Here is a 13,516-nt window from a genome sequence, read left to right on the forward strand (position 1 = left end):
AATGATATGTAAGTTACTGGATCAGGCTGAATATTAAAATCCTTTACTGAGTAAGCTAGCAGTATAATCATTGATCACATATTTTCGTTTATAATAATATTGTTAGAAATACCGTACTGTATGTTCTGTTTTAATACTAAAGATAACCAACACTGCAAAAGTTTTCTATTTCAAGCCATTCTTGTTATGATTTGAGAAGAATTCTTATTCCAATAGTGACTTATATAATAAAATGAGTGATAGCCTACCTATTTACCTTTTCAAAAAAATTATGTTTTATCTAAAAATTCCTTAAATCTAATAAAGCTATAAATATTAGCATACTACAAAAGCCGTGATTGTAATTCCTCTCGTAGAAATTGAGCAATACTGTAATCAAAATTGAAAAAAAAACAATAGGTAGACCTAATTCAAAGCTCAAGCAATTCAACTTTACACTATATTTTTTGACAATTGAAATATGTGTTTGAATTTGAAAAAGCTAATTTAAAACAAGGCTAACCTACAAATTGGTTAACCAATAACTAAGAATATTAAGAGAACTCAATGATTACTACCCTTGAAATTCATGATGAAGGACAAAAATTGTATTGGTAAAATAAAATAAAAACCCTTTTTTTCGAAAAAGTAGTTATCAGTTGAATTATTAGCGTTTATTCATGAAAAATTCCACTGGATATAGGGATTTCAATGTAAACACGGGTTGAAGTGTACGCTTTTGAACAGCTGATCGGCTGTATGTTCTGGCCATGTAGATCTTTAGTAGGCACTGTTTACACTTCACGGTTTAAAGGTTATGTTAACACTGTTTATTGCTTATATGCTTACAGTGCGTTCACATTTTGATTTTATTTATTTATTATTATTTGAACTCACTTCAAGTTACAAATCAAAGGTAACTGATTTAAAACTTAAAATACCTATATGAAAATAATTTAAAACAATATATATTTAATACGTTACATAGAGCTAGCTAATAGAAAAGTTTGAATCATTTTTACATTTATTTGTATTAATGTATAAAATAAATTATGTAGAAGATTATTTAGATAGGCCGTATGTATTGTAGCTACAATAATAAAATAGATTCTTTGTTAGTAGTAGCCTACGGCAACTTAAAATAATTTATTGTGAATTAAAAATGTAGGCCCATTATGGAAACTAATCACTAACCTAATCACCGGTTTCACTTTGTTAAAACATTATTATTCTAGTACATTCTTATCAGTAATAATTGCATTTCTTATCTTGTTATAAACTTCACAAAATTTCAATTAGATGTAATTTTTGAAATACAATAATGCACATCAAAACGCTGTTTTAGCCTTATCTTTGGCGTAATTTTAATAGGCAATGTTACCGGTATTTGGAAACATTGCATTATTAAAAAAAAGCTAGTAAAGAATGAAATCAGGTAATAGCAATATTTTATTTTTACTAAAATGATTATTACAGACAGATGATTTTTTCAATGTTATTTTTCTCATATTTGTTTGATAAATTTTATATTAATAATCTCTAATTAATGTTAGTTGCACAGAAGCTGGCTAAATTTTAACCGTGATTAATTTCACGAGAACCAATCAGAGAAGGCATTTTTTATGAGACGGTTTGTCTGATTGGCTCTCCTGGAATTAATCACGATTAAAATTTAACCGGCTTTTGGCACTTAGTCATGATTTAACAATGAAACAGACAATCCTTTTTCATGTATTGTTGTGATTGAATGGAATTCAGTTTACTCAGTGGATAAGTTATTATTTAAAGGTATTTTATATTGCATTGATTCAAAATTATTACAAAATTGTGTTTGTAAAAGCTCTTGATTTAATAAAACCATTATTATTGTTATTAAATGGCTATTTTTTATCACGGCTAAGTATTCGCTAAAATCTGGTTGAATTGATTATAAATGTGTAGGTATTTCCTATACCAGACTTGTAATAATCTATACCTTTTCAAATTTCAAGAAAGTATCCAAGCAATTTTATCCAAGTAATTCCAAGCAATATTCGACTTGCAGATCCAAATTTTCATAAATCTAAGAAAATTGATATCCTATTGGGTATTGACGTTTATGCCGCAATCATGACTGGCAATCAAATTATTGTGTCACCTGATGTTCCAATCCTACAAAATACAAAACTTGGCTGGATTGTTTTTGGCTCTTGTCAATTACCTAAATCAGTGTCACTCAAAAAATCATCTAATCAATTTGTTACCAATTTTGTCTCCACAGCTGAAGTCTCCAATCAGTTGGAAACCTTCAGGAAGCTGGAAGAAGTCTCTTCAGTTATTCCTGTCTCTCCTGAGTGTGCTAGGGTTGAAGCACACTACAAAGAAAACACCATCAGGCATGAAGATGGTCGTTTCCAAGTGTCCTTACCTCACAAGGATTCATTTGCCAGCCGCTGGCCGGCTGTAAATACTGCAGTTGTTTCACCTTTATCCATTATTTCTGAACGTGTTTCCAATAGTTTTAAAATTATTCGTGTCACTGCTTATGTTCTGCGTTTTTTACATAACATTCGTCAGAAAGTTGCTGATCGCCGTACTGACGCCCTTTCAGTTGATGAAATTGAAGATGCTGAAATTCATCTATTGAAGGCCATTCAAGCTGAAGCATTCCACAAGGAGTTGGAAATTTTACGTGCAAATGATGAGTTGAATGCCTCCAGTAAGTTTCATTCTTTGTCTTTGTTCATTCACTCTGATGGCCTCATAAGAGTAGGAGGACGTTTAGCTAATGCTAATATTGATTTTGTTTTCAAGCATCAGATATTGCTTCCAGCCAATCACAAATTCACCAAGGCACTGATTTTTTATCATCATAACAAATTGTGTCATGCTGGTGTGCAAGCAACCATGGCTGCAATCAGACAATGGTTCTGGATACCATCAACAAGGCGTACGGTTAAGAATGTTCTGCAAAAGTGTATCAAGTGTTTTCGTTTCACTCATACTCAAGCTGCGCAATTGATGGGTCAATTGCCCTCTGTGCTTGTAAATATTGATTTTCCATTCATGAATGTTGGTCTAGACTATGCTGGACCTTTTAGTCTCCGTATTGGTGGTCCAAAGTCATGGACATTTGGTAAAGCCTATTTTGCATTTTTCATTTGCATGATAACTCGTGCTGTACATATAGAAGTAGTATCAGAGCTGTCCACTTCAGTCTTTCTGGCTGCTCTCACCCGTTTCATCTCAAGACGAGGTATTCCAAGGAATATTCCATTCAGACAATGCTACCACTTTTGTGGGTGCAAATAATGATCTCAAAGAGTTAGGTGACTTCCTCAACTTGCCTAGCAATCAACAAATACTTCAAAATTCAGCTGCATCTTTGCACATTCAATGGAATTTCATTCCCCCAAGAGCTCCTCATCATGATGGTCTGTGGGAGAGAGGAATAAGAAATTTCAAGAGTATATATAAAATTATTGCTTTCAAACATATTTGGAATTTTGAAGAAATGTGTACTCTTTCTGCACAAGTTGAAGCTATTTTGAATTCTTCACCTATTGTTCCATTGTCTGAGGACCCTCTTGATCTTCAATTTTTGTCACCTGGGCATTTTCTCATTGCGCACCCACTCAATGCTTTGCCTTCTCATAAGCAGAAATTCAAACATGTGAATTTTCTTGCACGTTGGAATAGACTTGCTGAAGTCACAAAGGAATTTTGGCAATAATGGTCTGAAGAATATTTAGTTACTCTTCAGAAAAGACATAAATGGTCTTCTTCATCACCCAATCTTCAAGTTGGCACTCTTGTGCTATTGAAGGATCCTGGGACACCACCAACACTCTGGAAGCTTGGACGTATTACAGAGGTTTTCCCTGGCTCCGATGACAAGGTTAGAGTCATCCAGGTTCTAACTGATTCTGGTGTTTTCAAACGTTCTATTGCTAGTGTTGCACCTTTGCCATTAGATGATAGCGAATGATGCAAATCTCTTTAACATATTTTTTCTTTCTTCTTTGTTTTACAATTCTTCTAATTGCAAAACGGGGCCCAGTCTATGTTAAAACTCAATTTGCATCATCCTTGATCTTTGAACTTAGCGCGTTGCCAGTATAGCCAACGTTTGGCAGATTTAGTCTGCATTGTTTTCAATATTTGTATCTTTGTAATAATTTCAATTTGTTGTCTAGTATTATTTGATTAATTTCAAATTTGTCCTTTTTCACTTGCTTTTGAATAATATTTGTGTTTTGTATCTTTATTCTTGCATTTCTCACTTGTGGAAATCGTTGTAGGTAGGTTTTGCTCCACTCGGCTTGTGTGGCACTGGTGTGCTGCTTCTTTGTTTCATCTCGATTCCGGAATGTGGGAATTGGCCAGCTCTTGTTTTTAATTTTCGAATTTGAATTTATTCCAGCTGAATATTCAGTACTTTCATGTTTCATTGGCATATTTGCGATAAATATTGGCCTAATTCAATCAAACAATTTGTATGTCTTCACGGATTGTGTTTGAATCTCAAACTTCTGTTTGGATTTTGGGAAACTCAATCAATCTCTCTCTACATCTCTCGAATCAATCTGCTACCGAATCTGTTCTACAATTCTACCTACGATCGAATCTACCGATAAAGGTCTGCAGTCTCTATTGACAGTCGAAATTGCATCCACTTTGGGGTTCCATATACCCTCCCACTCACTTGGTCGACTGTGCAATTTAGCATTCCACTTTGGGGTTACATATACCCTCCCACTCTCTGGCCAGTATGGTGATGATGATTTCCATTGCCGGAGCATTTCTTACAAATGCCTACAATCTTTGACAGCTTTCGACATCCTCAAGATACTCAGGTTGAGTAATTGTATATTCATCATAAATTTGTAATATCATCCATTCTTATTCATTCATCTATCTATTTTCATTCATTCATTATCATTCATACTGCTATTGTTCATTTACTTATATAGATTTATCTTACTTATGAGCTGTGCCTACAAAGGCAATCAAAGAGTTTGTCATTTCAGGACATTGAATAATATTCAAAATTTTGAATACAAAATCATTTTATTTTTTGAATTTGTTTCTTTACAATTTGAAAGTCTTTACAATTGGCATCACATTCAACTTATGTACTTTGAAACTTACATCACAATTAATTCAACAATAAAAATAACAATTATTCACTACTTGATTTTGCAATTATTCGCATTACCTATTGTTTTGGTAGGACGAGTTGTATTCAGGACTCAGCCTACCTGGTCCTCTATTAATTTTGCTACCAGAAATGTTATTTTGATAGATATCAGGCGCATATTTATCAGAAGTATTAGCAATTTTAAGCTTAGGTTTCTCTGAACCACGCAGCATTATTGCGGGTTCCATCAACCGTTATACGCAAAAATCACGCGTGTGTGATAAAAAAAGCGGGTGTTTTCTCTGACAGCAACCTTGCAGCGCGCGATTATATTTTCAGTCATAGGCAACATAGATGTCCAACACGTTGCTGTAGCTAATGATCTATTAATGAATTTTGTAAATGAAAACCCATTGAACTTTTTATTGACTGGGGATAAGAAGGGTTTTCTAGAATTGTGATTACCAGGCATCTGTTGGATAAAGATACCAATTTTAGGGAATATTTTAGGCTTTCAATGCGTTTGTTTTATGAGGTACTGTTCTGTGAATAGTAGACCTCGAGCAGTTATAAACCACAGCCTCCTCTAATACTGTCCATCAGAGTAAATTCTGTCCTGTGCTGTTGTGTCAGTGGCGTATCCAGGGGGGATATGAGGATGTATCCCCCCCCCCAGCAAAATGAGACCTACATTTATTTCGTGGCCCATTCAGCAAATACTTAGTTAGCTTTCTTTATATTGTATGAGTCGAACAAATATCTAGGAGATGAGAGAATAGCACAATGATAATTATGAAATTATAAGCTAGACAGTGAATGGTCTAGTCTAGTGTATATATGGACTGAGATAATAAGCAAGAAAATAAAAAGATAGCACTTTAAAGTGAGTCAATTTTGTTACTTTTCACCATCTATTATTTTGAAGAAATACAATGTAGCTTATATTTTTTCAGAGTTGATCATAGTTTACTGAGTTTCAAGCATGTGGTTGAGAAGACAAGTATGACCACCCATAGTAGATCATATCCTTAAACAATGCACCAGCAGCTTCTTCTACCCTTAAAATTTCCCGGTTATGATAAATGGGGGTATCCTAATTTCCACCGTTAACAGGGGAGATACATCCCTGAATATTTGGGAAAATGGTTTTATTCCTCTCCCCTAGAAAAAATTCAAGTTCAAGAACTGAAGTAAAAATTATGAAAAATTGAACAAAACAGTTAATGAAAAGTATCTAATTATGATTTTGGTATTATTTATGCTTACTTTTTATTTTATTATTTTATACTTTTGTTTATAAAATTATGTATTTTCTTTTATTCGTTTTGAATATTACTGTACCTACCTCATGCACGAGAAGGAGGTTACAAAGGGGGAAACATCAACTGTTTTCTTTTATTTGGTTTGAATCAAGTTGAAACCTATACTATGGTGTTGAAGTTTTGTGTGAAAATTAGAGCCGAAATTATTGTTTGCTATCTAATAATGAGTAGGCATATTCAGGTAACTAAAGCATTATTATTTTTTAGAACAATTGATTTACTAGTAAAATTCTTGAGTGGGCGACGCAGAGGGAATTACAGAGAATTGCGCGCGTGAAGTCAGAGAAAACACTTCCCTAGCAATAGCTGCATCAGACTTTTGCGTGATTACGTCATCGCGCATCCCGCATCACGCAGTGACGCTGTGTGGTTCAGAGAAACCTTCAAACCTAGGCTTTAAAATGTAGTGACTAGTCGCGCATGTAAATTCTATTGGTCGATCCAGCGCACACGCATTACTTCAAAGTATTAGCAATTTTGAAATGTAATGGCTAGTCGCGCGTGTAAATTCTATTGATCGATACAGCGCATGCGCATTACTTCAAAGTATTCAAAGTGGAATTGTGGAACGCTAGGAACTTCAAGGCCATCTCTGTTTACAGTCGATCGGCTCTCCCATTGAACAGTTGATGTTTCCCCCTTTGTAACCTCCTTCTCGTGCATGAGGTAGGTACAATACGTAGAGCAGTTTATAAAAAGAACACATAGGCTAGTCGAGATATTTCATCTGTAAAACAGCTGTTTTGACGACTTTTAAAAAAACCATCGAATTTCACAATTTACACAAAGGAAAAAGTATTCTGAAAACAATAATTATATATACACATATACAGTAGTCTCATTGTAGTTTCAAATATGTTGCCGCCAATCGTCATTATGTTATTCCCCTAAATTATTTTTGTTTAAGAATGACGCTTACAGTTCAATGAGGAAGGAAAGTTGTGTGAGTGTACCACACCAGATTTCTATTAGAGTTATCAAAATTGTCAAGAACCATTCTTATTTGTCTCATCAAAGTACAATGATTGTGATAGAAAACAATTTTTTTAATAAAAAATAATTTTTATAATTTCCAAATATTTTACACATTAACACCATTATTATTGGAGTTATCAAAAAATGTTAAAGGACATTGAATTTTTATTCTGTGGTCAAGATACATAATATCCATATATTTTTTATGATATTTTCAAAAAAATTATTTAGAGGGAATTTTTTCAGTCCTAAAATGTGGGTCAGTTTTTCTCAATTATCTCGTTAATTAAGATAGATATAAAAAAATTCAAATGTATTTCTTATTCTTCTCATCAAAATACATCAATTGCGATAGAAAATAACTTTTGTAATTTTTTTTTTCAATTAAAATTAATTTTTATAATTTTTAAATATTTTATCCATTACACCCTTCTTATTAGAGTTATCAAAAAAATGTCAAAGGACTTTTCTCATTCTGTGGTCAAGATACATAATATACATATTTTTAATGATATTTTCAATAAAAAAAAAAATAGAGGGTGTTTTTTCAGTCTTACAATGTGGGTCAGTTTTTCTCAATTATCTCGTTAATTAAAATAGATATCGGAAATGTTTTAATGAATTTCTTATTCTTCTCATCAAAATACATCGATTTCGATAGAAAATAATTTTTTTAATAAAAAGTTTTTGTCTATAATTTCCAAATATTTTACCCATTAACACTCTTCTTATTAGAGTTATCGAAAAATGTCAAAGGACTTTTCTTATTCTGCGGTCAAGATACATATATAATATCCATATATATTTTTCAATGATATTTTGAAAAAAAATATTTTGAGGTAATTTTTTCAGTCTTACAATGTGGGCCAGTTTTTCTCAATATTTCGTTAATTAAGATAGATTTCGAAAAATTTGAGTTGGGTTGGGGGGCCCAGGTGACCTTGAACATTGGAAACAAGGGGGTCCAGCTTAGGTTTGGTGAACATTGGAAACAAGGTCTAGGTTGTTCCAGAAGCCTCCATTTCTATACTACTCCGATGTAAGAATGTGTATTTGAATGAGAATTCGAGAGAAATCTGTGGCTGAATCATCAATTTGAATAACAAGTGCAACAATCTATCTAAGTAATATTCTAAAAAAGTGTTCACATTCTTAAAATATTATTTTTCGTCGGACATGGTTGACATTATGCATCCTCTTCCATCTAAAAGTGATAGTCATAAGTAGTATCTATTTACCGCTTTTGACGCTTTTTTTGCGACTTTACCCCCCCTCCCCCCTCCCCCCGCACCCATCCTACCTTCCCCCCTTCCCCCCGCACCTTCCCGCACCTCTCCCGCCCCCTTAGAAGAACCTCTCTCTCTCTCTCTCTCTAGAAGAAGAGGAAGAAGAAGGAGAAGAGAAGGAGAAGAAGAAGGAGAAGAAGAAGGAGAAGAAGAAGGAGAAGAAGAAGAGGAAGAAGAAGGAGAAGAAGAAGGAGAGGAAGATGATACTCTCTCTCTCTTGTTATGCTCTAGTTAATATAGTCATGGCTAATTACATTTAGTCATGCTCAATTACATTTAGTCATAGATAGAAGGAGAGGAAGATGATACTCTCTCTCTCTCTCTCTTGTCATGCTCTAGTTAATATAGTCATGGCTAATTACATTTAGTCATGCTCAATTACATTTAGTCATAGTCTATTTGATGATTAATAGTAGAGAGAGAGATATGTGTGTGAGAGAGAGGTAATCTACTGACAGATTCAAGTGAAACGAACTTAACTGAATCATGTTCTTGTCAATGGGTTGTACACACAACGTTATATTTTTAATGTTTCCAAATGTATCTTTAAACTCTCTCTAGAGAGCGAACTATGATCTTTTACATTTTTTATCAGCAATGTCATATAAGCATTTCCAGAGATCATTAGAATTATTAACAATAGCTAATGATTCATCATTATTTGAACAACCATAATGGAAATGACCGGTTTCTAATGCATCCAATAATTCAAAAATTTCAGATAGAATTGGAAAGTGAAGATTTTCTGTTTTTGTTAATGCAAGATCACTCACCTCATCACCCGTTGAAAATTTAATATTCTTTGCAATTAGATCAAATTCATTGAATGAAATTGTCATCAAGAGACGAGATAGTTTCTTGAACTTTGAAAAGCTATAACAATCAACCATATTTTTCAGTTGAGTGTATGTACAGGTGAAACGCGATAAGAAATTACTTGTATCTGCACACTTATTGCATTGAGCTTCAACGCATGTGAGATCTTTTCAGCTCAACTAACGAAGCAATACTGAAGAATTAAACTTAGACATTGTAGGTACAATGAAAAACAATCGAGTATACACTAGAAATTTATTTACACAATTCACTACAATTGTTCATCACTTCCTCTTCAATTTTTATTAGTTTACTAACAGACAGTTTATGTGGTCTGTAATAGCATAGATAATCATTTATATCGTTCAAATTCACTGTGTTTAAGAAAATGTCTTTTAGTTGTTTCACCAAATGATGATTTTCATGAGTTGAATGTTTAATTGCAATTTCACAGGCGTCATACCAATCAATACACTCTTCTAACCTCATTTCCAATTCACTATCAGCTTGCATCCACTTGCACGGGTCCATGATGAGCAAATGAAGAAACTATACATATGTCGGTACTAATATAGAGAAATTAAACGGTTCCTGTGCCTTTCCTCCAATACAACATACACGAGCAGTATGATATTTCAATGCTTGCTTACAATAAACACATTGAATTTCTCGTCCGTTATAGAAAAAGCCATATCTTGCAAAGTTTTTCTTTTCTGTATTTGAATAGAATTGACATTTTTTCATGCTAAGCATTCTATTGTTTTCACACATGAAATTTGGAGATGAGTCCATATTTTTCATTATCAAAGTATTGTAATCAACCGCTGCGAAGAGGGCACATCGGCCGTGCGGATTGCGATGATGAATTTCACAGGCATTATAACACCAAGAACCTGTAAAGTAGTTGAAATTTGGTTTCTCAATTTCATCCGGTAAACAACATACGTTTTTGTGTAACCTTCTAAGAAACTTAGCTTTCTCTGTACCTTTTGTGTAGATTTTATCATATCCTTCAAGATAAGATATCAATAATTCGTCTGTATAAATAAAATTACCATCTTCCCAGCGTATTTTGTGATAATTGTTCTCAGCCCATGTTACTTGCTTACGCAATTTAGCATTCAATTCCGACTTTGCAAATGGCGACTTGAAATGTAACACAACAAAGCTATTTAGCTGATCTATGATTCCGATTTCTTTCACGATAATTTGATTAGAAGTTCCCTTGAACCAATGCATGTCGACTGTTGCAAATTTTTTACAGGAGGATTCCTCCTCCTCTTGCGCTGTTTTGTCCTCCTCCTTTGTCCTCCTTTCTCCTCCTCCTCCTCCTCCTTCTCCTCCTCCTCCTCCTCCTCCATTCTCCTCCTGTGGTTTAGGTGTACTACATCTTGAGTGATAGTAGAAGAAGTCTTGTTCGGTGTCAAGATCACACTGTATCGATTGTGTTTTCTTCTCAGAATTATAACACATTATAGGCGTACTACATCTTGAGTCATAGTAGATGCTGTCTTCTTTATCAAGATCGCACTGTATCCCAATAGAACGTGTTTTCTTCTCAGAATTAGAAGACATTCTAGATGTTAACCGATCAAAGCTAAAACCTCAAATGAGTAAAATTTGAAAAATGCAATACTTATATAGCTTGTACTCTATCGAGAAATTACTGAACTTCCTTCACCATGGAAGTAAGGGGAGTGTACTCCATGATACGATCACTGATTAAAATGCAATAAGCGGAAGTATTTGGAGGTACAGCTTCCTTAAATTCCATATCTATTCTAATATCTGTGGAGGATTTCAAATGAGAAGATTGATGTGAACAGTCAATTACAATCAGAGGTGTTTTAGTACAAAATGTGTCAAAATCAATCTCTGTTCCAAGCTCAGTATTGATACTATGGTTATAGTACGCCGAGGGAAAATCCAAAAACATACGGTACATCAATTCTTGTTTACCAAGGAGGTTTTCATAAGGAAAATAGTCAGAGTTCAAGTACACCTTTGCATTTTGAAGATTACAACTATCAAATTCCGAGATTGATTTATTAATTTTATTCTTACGATCTGTTTGAAACGCTAAAACAACATACTTTGGTGTGTCGAGATGGGATGCGGTTTTTACTGCCCAAGAATGAACAGTGCTATTTTGTAAATTTGGTAATTCTGAAATCTCCCAATGACGAAAGCTCAGCTTCAGCGGTGTATCAGCATCGAGCAATCTCAAAAATTTCAACCTCACATGATCTTCTAAAGTAATATAGGGAATTCTCCATTGAAGCTTCGTTATTTTTATATTAACGTTTGTTGCTTCTGTAGACTCGATGCAATTGAGATCTGTTGGCGATCTTAATAATACAAGTTCTTGTTTCAAGTTTAAAATTATTCTTTGAAAGTCTTCAAAAAATGGTAAAACTAATTTAAGAGGTACACAGAATGTAAACTTATTATCTTTCAGTGTATATCCTGCTCTGTCAAACCCGGCCAAGTGATATGTGTTCTTATCAAACATATTTTTCACTAGTATAGCTTTAATTGTTGATGTTAATCCAATTAGTCTTGATTTAGAAATTTGTTGACCAGCCAATTCATATCGAATTTCATCAAAGAGATTTCCTATGAGGTTACTGGATAATATATACTTAGCTTCTATCGGAGCATCCCCAGCCTTCGCAGCTGGTTTTGTACACTTCACCTCCCCCTCAATAAATATAAATGATTTGCATGGAAGGCTGTACTGATCCATAGAAGCCACATGGATGCGAGCTTCATCTGAGGGTTTAATTTCTTGTCCCGAATATACTGTATGTGTATGGAACTGAAATTTAGTAATATCATTATAGAACTCGAGTTGAGATTCAACATCGAGTATTTCACTAATTGAGGCGCCGTACATGACGCCAATCTACTATAAATCCCAACTTTTCCAATATTCTCGCGCTTTTCGCCGATATAGCACGTAGCTTTTTAGGTGTTGACTCTATCACGTTCGAGTCTCTAATGAGCTTCTGTGAGCAAATGCTAGTGCGAGGTTTGAAAACGAGGAATCCCATTTCAAGTTCTTTGTTTTTCACGAATGTGAAGTCTAATTGTAATTATATCTCCTCGGAAATCAATAAACGATCCTTCTTGATCGGTTACCTTTACATTAATGCTTTGAATTCTATGTGTGTTTAAAGGCATATAGATTATCGGATTAGGTGTTTCATTTATCAAATACCCGCTAGGTACTCTAGGTGAGAACTCGTATATAATATGTTTCTGTTTGCCCTCGAAGTAACTCCCACAGGCTATATTGCACTCAACTACAATAGAGTTAATATTTGTTATGCTAACTAAATGCTGAGAATAATACCATTTATTCGGTTGTAATATAACATTATCAAAACCAAGCATTTTTCCTATTGAAGTAGATGATGTAAAGTCAATAGGCTTATCAGAACGAATTTCGAGCTTCATAGTATTCGTGTTAGCTCTTATATTAAGTTTCTTTTCGTCACTATTCAATTTACTCTTTAAAGCTAATATAATGTCATCAACTTCATATGCACCCGTATCAAGATCAATTAATTTATCACCATATTTGAAGCTAGAATTTTTACCTTTTATAACATTTGCAATGCTATTGTAAGTACAGAAATTAATCAATCCAATTTCCCATTCTTTATTTTTATCCAAATCGAGAATTTCTTGTAAATGTTCATAGAGATCACTTGATCTAGATCGTAATGTAATAACAACCATCTTATATGTTTTCGGTACAAATACTGGATTACAACTGGTTCGCAAAAAACAAGAGCATAAGGTGACCACATATATTTGTATGTAATGGTTGCATGTACTCAACATTGTAAAAGATATTTACACCTGTTTCTTTTTTCCAATATTTATTCAATTCATAAGGCGGTTGTAAATTACCAATTGGATCAAAATAGTAAACATTTGATCCTCGTTTCTTATAACCAACCCAGTGTGTACCATGTCCGGATTGAGTGTCTAAATTAACAATACAATTCTCA

At 33.8% G+C, this 13,516-nt stretch overlaps 1 protein-coding gene across 1 annotated transcript in view; it reads left to right on the plus strand.

Annotated features, from left to right (window-relative positions):
* The first annotated feature begins 809 nt into the window (after window positions 1-809).
* The window catches only part of LOC120354446, a 56,641-nt gene continuing 43,934 nt past the window's right edge, over window positions 810-13,516 (plus strand). The window contains exon 1 of the mRNA XM_039441637.1: window positions 810-895. The gene's annotated coding sequence lies outside the window, so the exon portion shown is untranslated. The remainder of the gene's footprint in view (window positions 896-13,516) is intronic.

The sequence above is a fragment of the Nilaparvata lugens genome, chromosome X, assembly GCF_014356525.2.
Source record: "Nilaparvata lugens isolate BPH chromosome X, ASM1435652v1, whole genome shotgun sequence".
Lineage (NCBI taxonomy): Eukaryota > Metazoa > Arthropoda > Insecta > Hemiptera > Delphacidae > Nilaparvata > Nilaparvata lugens.